Source organism: Pseudophryne corroboree, chromosome 4 (genome assembly GCF_028390025.1).
Source record: "Pseudophryne corroboree isolate aPseCor3 chromosome 4, aPseCor3.hap2, whole genome shotgun sequence".
NCBI lineage: Eukaryota > Metazoa > Chordata > Amphibia > Anura > Myobatrachidae > Pseudophryne > Pseudophryne corroboree.
Window position 1 is genome coordinate 537,597,311 of NC_086447.1, and position 18,961 is coordinate 537,616,271.

Here is an 18,961-nt window from a genome sequence, read left to right on the forward strand (position 1 = left end):
CACCCATATATAATTTTGGGAAGTTTTACATGTTTATGTCAAGTGTTTTATAATACTGGCTGGTGTTTGTATGTTTATTATATGATTGTGTTTTATCAATGTGCTTTACCAATATTAAAAATTATCTATATCTGAATCTCCCATCAGAGCTGTATTTTTCTTGTTTTTACTGAGTCTCGTTATTGCCAGGGAAGAGTATAGCCCTGGGATAGATGGCAGCAGATCGGAGATCGGGTGTTGATTGGAAGCAACGTTTGTTTTACTACCACTAAGTATGAATTTTATGGAATAAGATTCATTACCCACACACATATATTAGCCTTTCCCGCTGTTTGTGGGCGCAGAGTCTTGATTTTAACATGAAATATCCACCTGCAACTGAGTAGAGCTTTCACAAATATCTCATACTGCTTATCATCTGCTTTGTTTTGCATCTGTGTTGCAGGCCCTAGCCTCAATCTGCACACATCTTTAATCATATCACAAGCCATTACTCTCTTACAGTGTTCCTTAATGTAGCCAAGGTCCTCTCTGGATCAATAAATCCCTCTATTAGCCATCAACAACTGCTATTGACATAGCGGTTCCACATCTAAGACATTGTATGGCATAATTAAGGGAACAAAAGAGAGAGAAAGGATCTGTTTTGGTGCACTTAGAATTAAAATATAACATTTATTGGTTGATTTTTAAAAGTGGATAATATATCATACTAAACAAGTAAACATCTATGCAAAATATTGGTTAAAAACTGAAAATTGTGCCTAAGTGTAAACCGATGTGACTACTAGAGAAAAAATGTGAATAAAGTGATTTAAAATAGCCTCAGCATCTTTATTGTGTATAATCCTTCCAATGTTGTAGGCAACTGTAGTATAACTTCTATTAATAACTGTTGCAATATGTGTTAGTATTTATTCAGATATTGGCAACAAATGTTGCTAATTTTGAAGCTCAGCAATAATATCAGGCAGTAAACCTAGTGTGTCGTATTAAATTTACTTAAAGTCTCTGAGGAGGGTAATATACTGCACACTCCCTTTCCCAATATTCCCCCTTCTATATATATGGCATAATTAACCAAGTTTAGAGGACCTATAAAAATAAGATTTTAAACCTGCCGGTAAATCTTTTTCTCCTAGTCCGCAGAGGCTGCTGGGGACTCCGTAAGGACCATGGGGTATAGACGGGCTCCGCAGGAGACATGGGCACTCTAAAGACTTTAGAATGGGTGTGCACTGGCTCCTCCCTCTATGCCCCTCCTCCAGACCTCAGTTAGAGAAACTGTGCCCAGAGGAGACGGACAGTACGAGGAAAGGATTTTTGTTAATCTAAGGGCAAGATTCATACCAGCCCACACCATCCACACCGTATAACATGGAATATACGAACCAGTTAACAGCATGAAACAAAACAGCATCAGCCCGAGACTGATCCAAACTGTAACATAACCCTTATGTAAGCAAAAACTATATACAAGTCTTGCAGAATTTAGTCCGCACTGGGACGGGTGCCCAGCATCCTCTACGGACCAGGAGAAAAAGATTTACCGGTAGGTTTAATATCTTATTTTCTCTTACGTCCTAGAGGATGCTGGGGACTCCGTAAGGACCATAGGGGTTATACCACAGCTCCAGATCGGGCAGGAGAGTGCGGATGACTCTGCAGCACCGATTGAGCAAACATGAGGTCCTCCTCAGCCAAAGTATCAAACTTGTAGAATTTAGCAAACGTGTTTGAACCCGACCAAGTAGCTGCTCGGCAAAGTTGTAATGCCGAGACACCTGGGGCAGCCGCCCAAGAAGAGCCCACCTTCCTAGTGGAATGGGCCTTTACCGAATTTGGTACCAGCAATCCAGCCGTAGAATGAATGTTGTGCACTTTTAATCATTTATGCTAATAAATAATTGGTACCTTTCTTTTCAGTCCACCCATCTCCATTTTGTTCCAGATCGATATTTATCGTTGTGTTGATTTATATTTCAATTGTTGAATATAGCGCTGCTACTTTGTTTGCTATCAGCCGTAGAATGAGCCTGCTGAATCGTGTTACAGATCAAGCGGGCAATAGTCTGCTTAGAAGCAGGGGCACCAACCTTGTTGGCTGCATACAGGACAAACAGTGCCTCTGTTTTCCTAACCCGAGCCGTCCTGGCTACATAAACTTTTAAGGCCCTGACTACATCAAGAGACTTGGAATCCTCCAAGTCCCCCGTAGCCACAGGCACCACAATAGGTTGGTTCATATGAAACGCTGAAACCACCTTAGGCAGAAATTGAGGACGAGTCCTCAACTCTGCTCTATCCACATGGAAAATCAGATAGGGCTTTTGTGAGACAAAGCCGCCAATTCGGACACCCGCCTCGCAGATGCCAAGGCTAACAACATGACCACTTTCCAAGTGAGAAATTTCAACTCAACTGTTTGAAGACATTCAAACCAGTGTGACTTAAGGAACTGTAACACCACGTTAAGGTCCCATGGTGCCACTGGGGGCACAAAAGTAGGCTGGATGTGCAGCACTCCCTTTACAAAAGTCTGGACTTCTGGGAGAGAAGCCAATTCCTTCTGAAAGAATATAGATAGGGCCGAAATCTGTACCTTAATGGAGCCTAACTTCAGGCCCATATCCACTCCTGTCTGTAGAAAGTGGAGAAAACGGCCCAGGTGGAAATCTTCCGTAGGAGCATTCTTGGCTTCGCACCAAGAAACATACTTCCTCCAGATACGGTGATAATGTTTCGCCGTCACGTCCTTCCTAGCCCTTATCAGTGTAGGGATGACTTCCTCCGGAATACCTTTCCCAGATAGGATTCAGTGTTCAACCGCCATACCGTCAAACGCAACCGTGGTAAGTCTTGGAACACACAGGGCCCCTGCTGCAACAGGTCCTTCCTGAGAGGAAGAGGCCATGGATCTTCTGTGAGCATCTCCTGAAGATCTGAATACCAGGCCCTTCGCGGCCAATCTGGAACAATGAGTATTGTCTGCACTCTTTTTCTTCTTATGATTCTCAATATTTTGGAGATGAGAGGCAGAGGAGGGAATACATAGACCGACTGAAACACCCATGGTGTCACCAGGGCGTCTACCGCTACTGCCTGAGGGTCCCTTGACCTGGCACAATACCTCCGAAGCTTCTTGTTGAGGCGTGACGCCATCATGTCTATTTGAGAAAGTCCCCAAAGATTTGTTATCTCTGCAAAAACTTCTTGATGAAGTCCCCACTTTCCTGGATGGAGATCGTGTCTGCTGAGGAAGTCTGCTTCCCGGTTGTCCACTCCCGGAATGAAGACTGCTGACAGAGCGCTTACGTGATTTTCCGCCCAGCGCAGAATCCTTGTGGCTTCCGCCATTGCCACTCTACTCCTTGTCCCGCCATGGCAGTTTACATGAGCCACGGCTGTGACGTTGTCTGATTGAATCAGAACCGGTAGGTAGTGAAGAAGATTCTCCACTTGTCATAGGCCGTTGTAAATGGCCCTTAATTCCAGTATGTTGATGTGTAGACAAGCCTCCTGGCTTGACCATGTTTCCTGAAAATATCTTCCTTGTGTGACTGCTCCCCATCCTCGGAGGCTCGTGTCCGTGGTCACCAGAACCCAGTCTTGAATGCCGAACCTGCGACCCTCTAGAAGGTGAGCACTCTACAGCCACCACAGGAGAGACACCCTGGCCCTGGGGGACAGGCTTATTTTCTGATGAATTTGAAGATGGGACCCGGACCACTTGTCCAGAAGGTCCCACTGAAATGTCCTTGCATGAAACCTGCCGAAGGGGATGGCCTCGTAGGTTGCCACCATTTTTCCCAGTACTCAAGAGCATTGATGGACTGACACTCTTTTCGGTTTTAACAGGTCTCTGACCATGTTCTGGAGTTCCTGGGCTTTTTCCATCGGGAGAAAAACTCTCTTTTGTTCTGTGTCCAGAATCATGCCTAAGAAAGATAGTCGAGTCGTTGGAACCAACTGTGACTTTGGTAGATTTAGAATCCAGCCATGTTGCTACAGCACTCTCAGGGAGAGTGACACGCTTTTCAGCAACTGATCTCTCGATCTCGCTTTTATCAGGAGATCATCCAAGTACGGGATAACTGCCTGCGCAGGAGCACCATAATTTCCGCCATTACCTTGGTGAAAATCCTCGGGGCCGTGGAAAGCCCAAACGGCAACGTCTGAAACTGGAAATGACAGTCCTGTACAGCGAATCTCAGGTACGCCTGATGAGGGGGATATATGGGGACATGAAGGTATGCATCCTTTATGTCTAGTGACACCATAAAATCCCCCCCTTCCAGGCTGGAGATAACCGCCCGGAGCGATTCCATCTTGAATTTGAACTTTTTCAAGTACAGGTTTAGGAATTTTAGATTTAGAATGGGCCTGACTGAGCCATCCTGTTGAACTAGGGGAACCTTCACAATTACTTGCTGTAGATACAGCTTTTGAATTGCAGCTAAAACTATCTCCCTCTCTGGGGGAGAAGCTGGTAAAGCCGATTTTAAAAATCGGCGCAGAGGCAACTCTTCGAATTCCAGCTTGTATCCTTGGGATACAATTTCCATCGCCCAAGGATCCATGGCCCTCATTCTGAGTTGTTCGCTCGCTAGCTGCTTTTAGCAGCTTTGCACACGCTAAGCCGCCGCCTACTGGGAGTGAATCTTAGCTTTGCAGAATTGCAAACGAAAGATTCGCAGAATTGCGAAAATAAATTTCTTTGCAGTTTCTGAGTAGCTCGAGACTTACTCTGCCACTGCGATCAGTTCAGTCAGTTTCGTTCCTGGTTTGACGTCACAAACACACCCAGCGTTCGCCCAGACACTCCCCCGTTTCTCCAGCCACTCCCACGTTTTTCCCAGAAACTGCAGCGTTTTTTCACACACACCCATAAAACGGCCAGTTTCCGCCCAGAAACACCCACTTCCTGTCAATCACACTACGACCACCAGAACGAAGAGATTTCTTTGTTAAGCCGTGAGTAAAATACCAAACTTTTTAGCAAATTTACTTGGCGCAGACGCACTGCGAACATTGCGCATGCGCAGTTTGCGACAAATCGCTCCGTTGCTAAAAAAAAATAACGAGCGAGCAACTCGGAATGAGGGCCCATGTCTGATTGAACCCAGACGTGGCTGAAGAGTCGAAGACATGCCCCCACCTGCGCGGACTCCCTAAGTGGAGCCCCAGCGTCATGCCGTGGATTTAGTAGAAGCCGGGGAGGACTTCTGCTCCTGGGAACTAGCAGTCATTCTTTTCCCTCTACCCTTACCTCTGGCGAGGAAGGAAGAGCCTCGACCTCTTCTGGACTTTTGCGACCGAAAGGACTGCATCTGATATTGTGGTGTTTTCTTTTGCTGTGGGGGAACATAAGGTAAAAAAGTAGATTAACCCGCGGTAGCTGTGGAAACCGGGTCCGCGAGACCTTCCCCAAATAAAACCTCACCCTTGTAAGGCAAAACTTCCATATGCCTCTTTGAGTCGGCATCACCTGTCCATTGGCGGGTCCACAGAGCCCGCCTAGCAGAAATCGCCATGGCGTTGGCTCTCGAACCTAGCAGCCCAACATCTCTCTGAGCGTCTCTCATATATAAGACTGCGTCTTTAATGTGACCTAAGGTCAATAAAATGGTATCCATATCTAGGGTATCAATGTCAGCTGACAAGGTATCTGCCCAAGCTGCTACAGCGCTACACACCCAAGCCGACGCTATTGCCGGTCTGAGCAAAGCTCCCGTATGTGCATAAATTGATTTTAAGGTAATTTCCTGTCTGCAATCAGCAGGATCCTTGACGGCTGCCGATTCTGGAGACGGTAGCGCCACCTTTTTGGACAAGCGCGTTAAAGCCTTGTCCACCTTGGGTGAAGATTCCCACCGTAACCTGTCCTGTGCAGGGAAAGGATACGCCATAAGAATTCTCTTGGGACTCTGCAGTTTCTTGTCTGGAGTTTCCCAAGCTTTTTCAAATAACGCGTTCAGCTCATGAGATGGGGGAAAGGTTACCTCTGGTTTCTTTTCCTTAAACATGCATACCCTCGTGTCAGGGACAGAGGGGTCATCTGTGATATGCAAAACAGCTTGTATTGCAATAATCATATAGTGAATACTTTTGGCCACCCTTGGGTGTAACCTCGCATCATCGTAGTCGACACTGGAGTCAGAATCCGTGTCGGTATCAGTGTCTGCTACTTGGGACAGTGGACGTTTCTGAGACCCTGAAGGGCCCTGTGACACAGCCAAAGCAATGGAATGACTCACTGTTTTATCCCTGGACTCTGCTTTGTCCAATCTCTTATGTAATAAAGACACATTTGCATTTAAAACATTCCACATATCCAGCCAATCAGGTGTCGGTGTTGCCGACGGAGACACCACAATCATCTGCTCCGCCTCCTCCTTAGATGAGCCTTCCGCTTCAGACATGCCGACACACACGTACCGACACCCCCACCCACTCAGGAATATATCTATATGGAGACAGTCCCCCAATAAGGCCCTTTGGAGAGACAGAGAGAGAGTATGCCAGCACACACCCAGCGCCACCGGACACTGGAATAAAATCCCAGTTAGTGCAGCGCTTTTATATAAATATATAATTACACTCACTGCACCAATTAAATGTGCCCCCCCCCCCTCTTTTTTGCCCTCTGTAACCGTGTTCAGCAGGGGAGAGTCCAGCTTCTCTGCAGTGTGCTGTGGAGAAAATGGCGCTGGTTAGTGCTGGAGGATCAAGCTCCGCCCCCTCACCGGCGGGCTTTGGTCCCGCTCAAAATATTTATACTGGCGGGTTTTCTTTAATATACTGCCTCCGCAGTATCTAATCCATATGCCAGTGTCCCTGGAGATTAAAATAGCTGCCCAGGGCGCCCCCCCTGCACCCTTCACCCTTACAGTGCCCGCTGTTGTGTGTATGTGTGGGAGCAATGGCGCGCAGCGTTACCGCTGCGCGTTACCTCAGTGAAGATCTGAAGTCTTCTGCCACCTTTGAAGTCTTCTTTCTTCTTAATACTCACCCAGCTTCTATCTTCCGGCTCTGTGAGGGGGACGGCGGCGCAGTTCCGGGACGAACGGCGAGGGTGAGACCTGTGTTCCGACCCTCTGGAGATAATGGTGTCCAGTAGCCTAAGAAGCAGAGCCTATCATTTAAGTAGGTCTGCTTCTCTCCCCTCAGTCCCACGATGCAGGGAGCCTGTTGCCAGCAGTGCTCCCTGAAAATAAAAAACCTAACAAAAAGTCTTTTTCAGAGAAACTCAGGAGAGATCCCCTGCAGTGCACCCAATCTCCTCTGGGCACAGGATCTAACTGAGGTCTGGAGGAGGGGCATAGAGGGAGGAGCCAGTGCACACCCATTCTAAAGTCTTTAGAGTGCCCATGTCTCCTGCGGAGCCCGTCTATACCCCATGGTCCTTACGGAGTCCCCAGCATCCTCTAGGACGTAAGAGAAATGTACAGTGTCCCATCCATTACCATACAGTATGTCCCACTGACTCTTCACCTCCTGTGTTTTTCTAGGATTTGTCTAACATTGCAGCTGTCAGGAACAGATGTCTGAATAGACAGTAGATCGATAAATATTAGGGATGAGCGGTTTCGGTTCAGAGAATCGAACCGTACTGAACTTCACTATTCGAGTCCAGTTCCGAGCCAGACTCGGTTTTCTCGCCTGACTAGGAAACCAGAGTGAGGCAAAACGTCATCATCCCGCTGTTGGATTCTCATGGGGTTTGGATTCCATATAAGGTGACGCGCGTCCCCGTCATTTTCACTCCGGCATTGGAGAGTGTAGAGAGAGGACGTGTCTCCATTCTCTCAGTGTCCGTGTCTTGGGCTGAATCTGTCCAGTCACAGTGGTGGTGTCCTCTGCTGCCATATGTCCAGTGCTGCTGTATAAGTCCCTCACAGTGTTGCTGTGATGTGCTGCTTCAGACCAGTGGTAGTGTCCTGGCCATCAGTCATTCAAGTGACCAGGCAGTCACAGTGCTATACGCTGTTGCTATGTATCCACTGCTGCCGTATAATAATAATAATAATAACAACAACAACAACAACAAGTCCCTTTCAGTGTTGCTGTGTTGTGCTGCATCAGACCAGTGGTAGTGTCCTGGCCATCAGTCATTCCAGTGACCAGGCCGTCACAGTGGTATATGCTGTTGCTATATGTCCACTGCTGCCGTATTATAATAATACAGGTTGAGTATCCCTTATCCAAAATGCTTGGGACCAGAAGTATTTTGGATATCGGATTTTTCCGTATTTTGGAATAATTGCATACCATAATGAGATATCATGGTGATGGGACCCAAGTCTAAGCACAGAATGCATTTATGTTACATATACACCTTATACACACAGCCTGAAGGTCATTTTAGCCAATATTTGTAATAATTTTTTGCATTAAACAAAGTGTGTGTACATTCATACAATTCATTTATGTTTCATCTACACCTTATACACACAGACTGAAGGTCATTTAATACAATATTTTTAATAACTTTGTGTATTAAACAAAGTTTGTGTACATTGAGCCATCAGAAAACAAAGGTTTCGCTATCACAGTCTCACTCAAAAAAGTCCGTATTTCGGAATATTCCGTATTTTGGAATATTTGGATATAGGATACTCAACCTGTAATAACAACAAGTCCCTTACAGCGTTGCTGTGTTGTGCTGCATCAGACCAGTGGTAGTGTCCTGGCCATCAGTCATTCCAGCAGTGCCGTAACTAGGTGTGTGCTGAGGGGGCATTGCACACAGCGCAATCGCGCTGTGGGCGCACCATCAGCATCCACACTGATTAGCTGCCACCAGCTGCTGCGCTGCCCGCTGTAGTGTACAGTATATTAGTAGCGCTGCGCCCGGCTCCTTCCCCGCCGGAGGCAGCGCTGCTAATATAGATCACAGGCACAGCAGGCAGCGCTGGGCAATCTGTGTCTGTGAGTCTCATCCTCCGTGTGCTGCTGGGCTCTGCTCTGCCCCCCCCTCCTCCTGCTCTCCTGCACTGTACACTGACTTCCGGGTACAGGGGAGACGACGGCTGCAGCTGATGCTTATAACAGCAAGTGAAGTCTCTCCCTCCATTCCCTCCCACCCCTCGTGCAAGTGCTCCTTATATTGTAGGTATGTACTGAATGCAGAATAGCCATATTACTATATTAAGGTTATTAACAAATATAGTGATAAAAATAAAGAGGTAAGAACAGAACCCCAACAGATAGGAAAAGTGGAAGGGGTGCAGATGTGGCAACACTGAAGGAGCACTTGGATACATAAGAAGTGACCCAAAAACTGTGTCATAACCCCAGTAGAGTAAAAGGTATGACCAACAGTGTGCAAAGTGTCATAGATGTCCTGGAGGACTAAACTGGAAGTAGATCATTGATCACACGTGAGGCCATTGTCTCAGTGGCCTAGTCTCAAGTCTTAGCAGAAGTATATAGGGGGTCATTCCGAGTTGTTCGCTCGGTAAAAATCTTCGCATCGCAGCGATTTTCCGCTTAATGCGCATGCGCAATGTCCGCACTGCGACTGCGCCAAGTAAATTTGCTATGCAGTTAGGAATTTTACTCACGGCTTTTTCATCGTTCTGGTGATCGTAATGTGATTGACAGGAAATGGGTGTTACTGGGCGGAAACAGGCCGTTTTATGGGCGTGTGGGAAAAAACGCTACCGTTTCCGGAAAAAACGCAGGAGTGGCCGGAGAAACGGAGGAGTGTCTGGCCGAACGCTGGGTGTGTTTGTGACGTCAAACCAGGAACGTCAAGCACTGAAATGATCGCAGATGCCGAGTAAGTCTGGAGCTACTCAGAAACTGCTACGAGGTGTGTAATCGCAATATTGCGAATACATCGTTCGCAATTTTAAGATGCTAAGATTCACTCCCAGTAGGCGGCGGCTTAGCATGAGCAAATCTGCTAAAATCCGCTTGCGAGCGAACAACTCGGAATGACCCCCATAGTGCAGTCACATTCATATCACTTCAAATGCCTCATAATTGTTTCCTTGCTTTGTTAAGCTGAACTAATTCAACACTTTCCCCAGACACTGTACGTTACATGAAATAACTTCCATTTGGCCACTTGTCTTTTTTTTCTTTTGGAGCCCATAAGCATTTTTCCTGCCTGTAAGGCTAATTTGGCACCTGTCACACTGGGGGCTTTATTTTGTCTTCCATTGGATAGATGGATTGAACCTGAAGGGCATGTTTCTATTTTCCCACTATGTGTACCATTTTCCTTTTAAGTCATTATTTTCATCCCAGGCAGAAGTTCCAATGAGTGGAGAATGAAGTAAGAGGAGAGAAAGTGAGTGAGGAATTTTGTATGCAAGCTTCTGAAGTAGTTATGAGGTAAAGGGGGTAAGAATGGCGGTAGTGGGAAAGAATGGCTGGGAGAAGAGCTGGTTACTCCTAGTTACTACTTATTTCAGTAAAACAACATTAAGAAATACTTTTCTTGTGTTTGGAAATTCTGGACTTTCTCTCAGTGACTTATTAGATAAACTACTGTAACTGGCGGACGCAACCGTGCTGTGTAATGTAATTGGCGAAAGCTACCGTGCTGTGTAATGTGACCATGCAGTGTAATCTGGCTAACGGAGGGGGGGCAATTCTCTTTCTGGCAGAGGGCACCAAAATGTCTAGTTGCCGCTCTGGCAGTGACGTAACTAGCGGTGTGTGAATTATAGGAAGGGATGGGGAGGGGGGAGAGGTAGCATTAATTTCAAAACATGACAGAGGGGGGGGGGCGCCGTTGCGGTTACTTGCACACAGCGCTAAAAAGTCTAGTTACGGCACTGCATTCCAGTGACCAGGCAGTCACAGTGGTATGCGCTGCTGCTATATGTCCACTGCTGCCGTATTATAATAGGATTTTGGTTACCTACCGGTAAATCCTTTTCTTGTAGTCTGTAGAGGATGCTGGGGTCCACATTAGTACCATGAGGTATAGACGGGTCCACCAGGAGCCACTGGCACTTTAAGAGTTTGAGAGTGTGGTCTGGCTCCTCCCTCTATGCCCCTCCTACCAGACTCAGTCTAGAAACTGTGCCCGAGGAGACGGACATTTTTGAGAGAAGGATTTAATACAGATAGTGGCAAGATTCATACCAGCTCACACATACAAAGCACATCAAGCTAACTAGCTTGAGGGTGGTCTTCTATGTGCTGGCAGCCGGGCTTCCGGCGACCAGCATATCAGCGCCGGAATCCCGACCGCCGGCATACCGACCGCCGGCATACCGACCGCTGGCATAACGACATCTTTTCTCCCTCTTGGGGGTCAACGACCCCCCTGGAGGGAGAATAGATAGCGTGGCGCACGTGGCACGCCACCGAGCCCGCAGTGTGGCGTGCGCAGCGAGCCCACAAGGGGATCATTTGCACTCGCCCAGCTGTTGGTATGCCGGTGGTCGGGATTCTGGCGCCGGTATGCTGGTTGCCGGGAGCCCGGCCGCCAGCATACCATGCTACACCCCTCGCTTGAAACATTCAGCAACTACTGTAACATTACTTACCAAGTAACAATGCAGTACAGAACTAAACAAAGTAGTACCGAACCAAATAACATTTGCAGGAAAACGAAGTGCTTGGCGGCTGCCCAGCATCCTCTACGGACTACGAGAAAAGGATTTACTGGTAACCAAAATCCTATTTTCTCTTACGTCCTAGAGGATGCTGGGGTCCACATTAGTACCATGGGGCTGTACCAAAGCTCCCAGAACGGGATGGAGAGCGCGGAGGCTCCTGCAGAACTGATTGACTAAATTCAGATCATCAGAGGCCAAAGTATAGAACTTGTAAAACTTTGCAAACGTGTTCGACCCAGACCAAGTTGCAGCTCGGCAAAGTTGCACTGCTGAGACACCCTGGGCAGCCGCCAAGGAAGACCCCACCTTACGAGTAGAGTGGGCCTTAACAGATCTTGGACACGGCAGTCCTGCCATAGAATAAGCATGCTGGATAAGTGAACCGAATCCAGCGAGAAATAGTCTGCTTAGAAGCAGGACACCTAATTTTCTTGGGATCATATAGGACAAACAGAGAGTCCGACTTATTGTGATGAGAAGTTCTTATCACATATATTTTCAGAGCCCTTACAACATCCAAGTGCTTTGATGTGATTGAGTCAGTAGCCATTGGCACCACAATAGGTTGGTTGATATGAAATGCCGACACAACCTTTGGAAGAAACTGTTGACTTGTCCGGAGCTCAGCTCTATCTTCGTGGAAGATCAAGTAAGGGCTTGTATGGGATAAAGCCCCTAATTCGGACACGCGTCTAGCAGAAGCTAAGGCTGACAATGTGACCGCCTTCCATGTAAGAAATTTGACCTCAACCTCCTGTAGAGGCTCAAACCAATCCAACTGGAGGAATTGCAGCACTACGTTAAGGTCCCAAGGCGCCGTAGGCGGTACAAAGGGATGTTGGATGTGCAGAACTCCCTTAAAAAAAGTCTGAACCTCAGGGACGGCAGCCAATTGTTTCTGGAAGAAAATAGAAAGGGCCGAAATCTGTACCTTCACAGATCCAAACCTCAGGCCCATATCCACACCTGCCTGCAGGAAGAGGACAAAACGTCCGAGTTGAAACTCCACCGTAGGAAAATCTTTGGATTCACACCAAGAGACATATTTCTTCCAAATAAGATGGTAATGTTTAGATGTTACCCCTTTCCTAGCCTGTATCAGGGTAGGAATGACCTACTTCAGATTGCCCTTCCGAGCAAGAATCAGGTGCTCAACTTCCATGCCGTCAAACGTAGCCATGGTAAGTCTTGATAGGCGAATGGCCTCTGCTGCAGCAGGTCGTCCCGAAGAGGAAGAGGCCTCGGTTCTTCTTGCAGTAGATCCAGAAGATCCGCGTACCAAGCCCTTCTCTGCCAGTCTGGAGCAATGAGGATCGCTCGAACCCTTGTTCTCCTTATGAGCTTTAGAATTCTTGGGATGAGTGGGAGTGGTGGAAACACATACACTGACTGGAACACCCATGGAGACACCAGGGCATCCACTGCCACTGCTTGTGGGTCCCTCGACCTGGAACAAAAATGCCAAAGCTTCTTGTTGAGATGAGAGGCCATCATGTCTATTTGGGGTAAACCCCAAAGGTCTGTTATTTCCTTGAATACCTCCGGATGGAGACCCCACTCCCCTGGATGGAGATCTTGTCTGCTGAGGAAGTCTGCTTCCCAGTTGTCTATTCCCGAAATGAAGATGGCTGACAGCGCCAACACGTGTTTTTCTGTCCAGAGGAGTATTCTTGTCACCTCTGACATTGCCGCTCTGCTCTTCGTTCCGCCCTGTCAGTTTATGTAAGCCACTGTTGTTACGTTGTCCGACTGCACTTGAATGGCCCGATTTCTTAGAAGAGGGGCCGCCTGAAGAAGCCCACTGTAGACAGCTCTTAGTTCCAGGATGTTGATGGGCAGGCCAGCTTCCAGGCTTGACCACCATCCTTGGAAAGTTACTCCTTGAGTGACTGCTCCCCAGCCACGGAGGCTCGCATCCATGGTTAGAAGAATCCAATCCTGAATCCCAAACCTGCGGCTCTCCAGAAGGTGAGGTAATTGTAACTACCAGAGGAGCGAAATCCTGGCCTTCAGCTACAGACGAATTCTCTGGTGCATGTGGAGATGAGATCCCGACCACTTGTCCAGAAGATCCAGTTGGAAGGTCCGAACGTGGAACCTCCCATACTGGAGAGCTTCGTAAGAGGCCACCATCTTTCCCAACAGGCGAATGCATTGATGAACCGACACCCTCGGGCTGGCTTCAGGACATCCCGGACCATAGTCTGTATTACCAATGCCTTTTCCTGCGGAAGAAACACCTTCTGCACTTCTGTGTCCAGGATCATTCCCAGAAAGGACAACCTCTGGGTTGGTTCCAAATGTGACTTTGGAAGGTTCATAATCCAACCATGACTCTTGAGGAGGCGTGTTGTGAGAACAATGGAGTGCAGCAGCTTCTCCTTGGATGATGCCTTTATCAGCAGATCGTCCAGATATGGAATGATGTTCACCCCTTGTTTGCTGAGGAGAACCATCATCTCTGCCATCACCTTGGTAAACACCCTCGGTGCTGTGGAGAGGCTGAATGGCAGGGCCTGGAACTGGAAATGACAGTCCAGCAATGCGAAATGGAGATAAGCCTGATGCGGCAGCCATATCGGAATGTGGAGGTAAGCATCCTTGATATCCAGGGATACCAGGAATTTCCCTTCTTCCAGTCCTGATATCACCGCTCAGAGAGACTCCATCTTGAACTTGAACTCCTTTAGAAAGGGATTCAATGATTTTAGGTTCAGAATGGGCCTGACCGAACCATCCGGTTTCGGTACCGCGAGAAGGTTCGAATAGTAACCTGTAGCCTGCGCAGGAGGAGGAACTGGCACAATGACCTGTGCCTGCCCCAGCTTTTGGACAGCTTCTTGTAATACAGTGCTGTCTGCTAACACAGCTGGCAAGCCTGATTTGAAAAAACATTGAGGAGGGAGACTTTGAAATTCCAGCCTGTATCAATGGGATACAATATCTATCACCTAGGGATCCAGACTTGATGATACCCAGACGTGACTGAATTGTCTGAGTCTCGCTCCCACTGGCCCCACCTCCAGGCCATGCGGTCCACTGTCATGCGGAGGACTTTGGCGTACCTGAAGCAGGCTTTTGTTCCTGGGAACCTGCAGCGACTGGTTTCTTGGACTTAACTCGGACCTCCCCTAAAGAAGGTATTGGACGGTCTGGCCTTTCTAAGCTTGTTAGGCCGAAAGGACTGTGTTGTAGATGAAGTGAAGGATTTCTTCGAAGCAGGTGCTGCTGAGGGAAGAAACGGAGACTTACCCGCTGTAGCCGTGGATATCCATGCATCTAGAGCTTCCCCAAAGAGAGCCTGACCTGTATAGGGTAGGGACTCCACACTTTTTCTGGATTCTGCGTCGGCCAACCAATGGCGCAGCCACAGTCCGCGACGAGCTGAAACAGACATGGAAGATATTCCTGCAGCCATGGAAACCCAGGTCTTTCATGGATTCTACCATAAAACCTGCTGAATCATGTATGTTGCGTAAAAATAATGCAACATCATCCTTATCCATCGTATCCAAATCCTCAAGTAAGGTAGCCGACCACTTTACTATAGCTTTTGCAATCCATACACTAGCAATAGTGGGACGTAATATGGCCCCTGAAGCAGTGTACATAGATTTAAGTGTGTTATCAATTTTCCGATCAGCCGGCTCCTTTAAGGCGGTAAATCCTGGAACAGGTAAAACTATCTTCTTTAACAATCGGCGGGTTTTCCCATTTTTTCCTATCCTCCTCAGGGAAAGGAAACGCCAGCTGTACCCGTTTAGGGATCTGGAATTTTTTCTCAGGGTTATCCCATGCTTTCTCAAATATTGCATTCAATTCCTTTGACGCAGGGAAGGTTAGCAAGGCTTTTTTATTGTCAGTGAAAAAGGCCTCCACAGCCTTGTCAGGTGTGGTATCATTAATACTTAACACATCCCTGATAACCTCTATCATCAATTGCACCCCCTTTGTAAGAGATGCGGACCCCCACGACACATCCCCATCACCGTCTGTGGTGTCAGAATCGGTATCTGTGTCATGTTGTGTGACATGCACAAGCACACACTTATGGGGGTATATAGCGGAGCTTCCTGAGGTACCAGAAACCGGCCATACTGCCATAGAGTTCTGTAATACCTGGGTTGCAGATTCATTACCTGCAACCCTGAAATCCACGATTTGATAGAGGAAAACCACTCAGGCTCCCTTGCTGGTATCTGTGCTAAACCAATGCTATCCTGATTACATGGAATGGGATCATCCTGGGAGGACAAATCCTCTGCAGCATATGACACAGTGACCCTGGACATAGCTAAAGGAGACCACCAAAGGGAGACCCCTTATCAACGCTGATTGTGCACCTTAATAGGACACACAGTCGTATTATAGCCTCCCCCCCCCCCCCCCCCCCCCCCCTTCTACAACCCCCTGGTATCATTTACAGATAGCTGGAGTTGCTGTGGAGGGACCTGATTCTCCTTCACAGCGCTCTGCAGGCAGGAAAATGGCGCTGAAACGCTGATGGGTCCGCTCTGAGGAGAAGCTCCGCCCCCCTTAATGGCGCTGTCTTCCCGCTCTTCATAGATTATACTGGCCCGAGGAATTAGTGCTGGATGAGATCCGAGGACCCCGACAGGCTTCTGGACCAGTGTAGGGGGTAAGCGCTGGCCCAGGGCGCCCCTCACAGTGCCACACCATGTACCGCTGAGCCTTCCCAGGAGCGCAGTTAATACTGTGCTCCCTCCCCACTGCCGCCATCTTCACACTGGCCCCCCGCTTGCTAGGGGGTCGGTGTCTCACTCGCCACTTCTTCAGCTCTTCAGAATGCTGCTGGGGTGAGCGATCTCCTGTGGTGGGAAGCGATCCGAACCATCTGGTGCAAAGTGTCCAGTCAGCGGAGCTCAGACCCCGCATTGCGGACACTGCTTTCCCCCTTAGTCCCTCGCTGCAGGGAGGCTGTTGCCAGCAGCCTCCCTGTAAAATAAAAAACTCTAACAAACTTTTTACTAGGAAAACTCTGGAGAGCTCCCCTAGCTGTTACCGACTTCTCCGGGCACATTTTCGAAACTGAGTTTGGTAGGAGGGGCATAGAGGAAGGAGCCAGACCACACTCTCAATCTCTTAAAGTGCCAATGGCTCCTGGTGGACCCGTCTATACCCCATGGTACTAATGTGGACCCAAGCATCCTATAGGACGTAAGAGAAAATAATAACAACAAGTCCCTTACAGTGTTGCTGTGTTGTGCTGCATCAGACCAGTGGTAGTGTCCTGGCCATCAGTCATTCCAGTGACCAGGCAGTCACAGTGGTATACGCTGCTGCTATATGTCCACTGCTGCCGTATTATAATAATAATAATAATAATAATAATAATAACAACAACAACAAGTTCCTTACAGTGTTGCTGTATTGTGCTGCATCAGAGCAGTGGTAGTGTCCTGGCCATCAGTCATTCCAGTGACCAGGCAGTCACATTGGTATATGCTGCTGCTATATGTACACTGCTGCCGTATTATAATAATAATAATAATAATAATAATAATAATAATAACAACAACAACAACAACAACAACAACAACAACAACAACAACAACAACAACAACAAGACCCTTACAGTGTTGCTGTGTTGTACTGCATCAGACCAGTGGTAGTGTCCTGGCCATCAGTCATTCCAGTGACCAGGCAGTCACAGTGGTATATACTGCTGCTATATGTCCACTGCTGCCATATTATTATAATAGTAATAATAATAATAATAATAATAATAACAACAACAACAACAACAACAATTCCCTTACAGTGTTGCTGTGTTGTGCTGCATCAGACCAGTGGTAGTGGCCTGGCCATCAGCCATCAGTCATTCCTGTGCCGCATATTGTGTTATATAACTCCAAAAAAATAATGGAGGACAAAAATTTGTAGGATAAAATAGGAAAGATTAAGAACCACTTCCTCCTAGTGCTGAAGCTGCTGCCACTAGCCATGACATAGACAATGAAATGCCATCGTCGTCTGCCAAGGCCGATGCCCAATGTGATAGTAGAGGGCATGTAAAATCCAAAAAGCCAACGTTCAGTAAAAAGACCCCCCCAAAAATTGAAATGGTCTGAAGAGAAACGCAAACTTGCCAATATGCCATTTACGACATGCAGTGGCAAGGAACGCCTGAGGCCCTGGCCTATGTTCATGACTAGTGGTTCAGCTTCACATGACAATGGAAGCCCTCATCCTCCCGCTAGAAAAATTAAAAGAATTAAGCTGGAAAGAGCACAGAAAAGAACTGTGCGTTCTGAGATGGTACCACAAATCCCCAAGGAGAGTCCAAGTGTGTCAGTGGTTGCGATGCCTGGCCTTCCCAACACTCGATGGGAAGAGGTGGCTCCTTCCACCATTTGTACGCCCCCTGCAAGTGCTGGAAGGAGCACCAACAGTCCAGTTCCTGATATTGAAATTGAAGATGTCACTGTTGAAGTACACCAGGATGAGGATATGGGTGTTGCTGGCGCTGAGGAGGAAGTTGACGATGAGGATTCTGATGGTGATGTGGTTTGTTTAAGTCAGGCACTGGGGGAGACACCTGTTGTCTGTGGGATGAAGAAGCCCATTGTGATGCCTGGGCAAACTACAAAAAAAGCCACCTCTTCTGTGTGGAATTATTTCTCCACAAATCCGGACAACAGGTGTCAAGCAATCTGTTGCCTCTGTCAATCTGTAATAAGTAGGGGTAAGGACGTTAACCACCTAAGAACATCCTCCCTTATACGTCACCTGCAGCGCATTCATCAAAAGTCATTGTCAAGTTGTGAAACTTTGGGTGACAGCGGAAGCAGTCCACTGACACCTAAATCCCTTCTTCCTCCTGTACCCAAGCTCCTGCAAGCCACACCACCAACTCCCTCAACGTCAACTTCCTCCTCAATCAGGAACGTCAGTAGTCCTGCAGGCCATGTCACTGTCAAGACTGAGGAGTCCTCTCCTAACTGGGATTCCTCCGATGGATCCTTGAGTGGAACGCCTGCTGTTGCTGCTGCTGCTGTTGTTGCTGCTGGGAGTCAATCGTCATCCCAGAGGGGAAGTCGGAAGACCACTTGTACTACATCCAGTAAGCAATTGACTGTCCAACAGTCCTTTGTGAGGAAGATGAAATATGACAGCAGTCATCCTGTTGCAAAGCGGATAACTGAGGCCTTGACACTTATGTTGGTGTCCGGTATCCGCCGTTAGTGCAGCGGGATTTAGGGGGTAATTCTGAGTTGATCGCAGCAGGAACTTTGTTAGCAGTTGGGCAAAACTATGTGCACTGCAGGGAAGGCAGATATAACATGTGCAGAGAGAGGTAGATTTGGGTGGGGTGTGTTCAATCTGCAATCTAAATTGCAGTCTAAAAATAAAGCATC